Source organism: Octopus bimaculoides, chromosome 28 (assembly GCF_001194135.2).
Source record: "Octopus bimaculoides isolate UCB-OBI-ISO-001 chromosome 28, ASM119413v2, whole genome shotgun sequence".
NCBI classification, from domain to species: Eukaryota; Metazoa; Mollusca; class Cephalopoda; order Octopoda; family Octopodidae; genus Octopus; species Octopus bimaculoides.
In genome coordinates, this window is record NC_069008.1 from 11,528,908 (window position 1) to 11,530,343 (window position 1,436).

General features: G+C 29.4%; 1 long non-coding RNA gene across 1 annotated transcript in view; it reads right to left on the reverse strand.

Moving 5' to 3' along the window:
• Positions 1-592: 592 nt before the first annotated feature.
• LOC106878119 (uncharacterized) overlaps positions 593-1,436 on the reverse strand; it is a 4,495-nt gene continuing 3,651 nt past the window's right edge. Inside the window, exon 2 of the long non-coding RNA XR_001410466.2 lies at positions 593-981. This is a non-coding gene — a long non-coding RNA (uncharacterized LOC106878119). The remainder of the gene's footprint in view (positions 982-1,436) is intronic.

The window sequence follows — 1,436 nt, forward strand, 5'->3', positions numbered from 1 at the left end:
ATCTCACTTGCAAGTTGCAGAATTCTGAGTTCTAATCTCGTCCATCTTTGTGAATATTCTAAATAAAACTGATTTGCTCTAAAATTATTCTCCAGCCATTTTATATGTAAAACACCAAACCATCATTTGTGTGGATACAACTATAAGCTATAGAATTTGCTCACTTGACAAGTTAATGATAAGATTTTCTATATTTCTCTAAAGTGATTTCCACTAACTTTTTACTTTGAAGCTAAATAATTTCTTGACCTTATTTGATACTAAATGTTAGAATGCTTCATTATAGACATTCAGGTTCGCATGCTTGTTTGTGGAACGTTTATGGAAGTTAGAGGTTCAAAGACCGAAGTACATACACTTTTCTGAATATGATGAAGCTGTTTCTGAAATGTTCATTACCAGATTAATTATCTCAACGACAGTTGAAACACTTATCAATAGTAATTAAGTAAATGATTATAAACCCAATTATATGTGTTGTACGTTTTCACATTTTAGTGGAATGTTTAGTAACTGATGAAATCAGTGTCTCAGTGCATGCTCTATTTAAACTTAGATTGCATCATTACAGCATTTTAACTCATAAAATAGATTATAGTAAAAGAAAACAGATTTGATCTTTTATTGACAAAAATTCAAGGATTAAAAAATATAGTTGGTAGTTAGAAGAAAATATACAGAGATTTCAAATCAAACAAAATGTTCGGGTTTTCTGTGTCACAGTCAAATAATAATGCACAGAAACTTGCTTAAATGATGTTATTGCAGTTTATACAGTCTTTCAGTTGCATATTGCTATATTGATTGTAAAAAAAATAAAGTTACTTTATAGGGAAATATGTTTAATATAATATAAGAAAAAAATTTAGTTTAAGACGAGAAATCTTATCAAAGATGATCGTTGAAGACATTTGTCTTTTATTTTCAGTTATAAGTTTGTTTCTGTTCTTTCAACTTCTATTCCATCATCACAGTCTGCATCTGGAAACATAATGAGAAAACGATATAGAATATTTGTTTTTGAACTCAATAACCCCTGACCCTTTTATTTTCTATCTAGCTTTGTCATCTACTATTTTCTCCACATATAAAAACATGTTTCTACAGGAGACGCATGGCTGAACAAAACTGATTACACAAACAAGCTGTGAGGAATAAATTATCAGGATTATGCTGTAAAATACTGGCAATATTGGTCCAGGGATATTTTCGAGAAGAACGTGGGCAAATTTATATAAAGATGATGGACTATCATTTCTATTATTTTGTTTAAGGTGCATATGGTTGTATCTATATTTTCCAAGGATCTATCGATCCTTCTCTCTCTCTCTCTCTCTCTCTCTCTCTCAGTATATATATATATATATATATATATATATATATGCGTATACATACATATACACATACATACATACATACATACATACATACATACA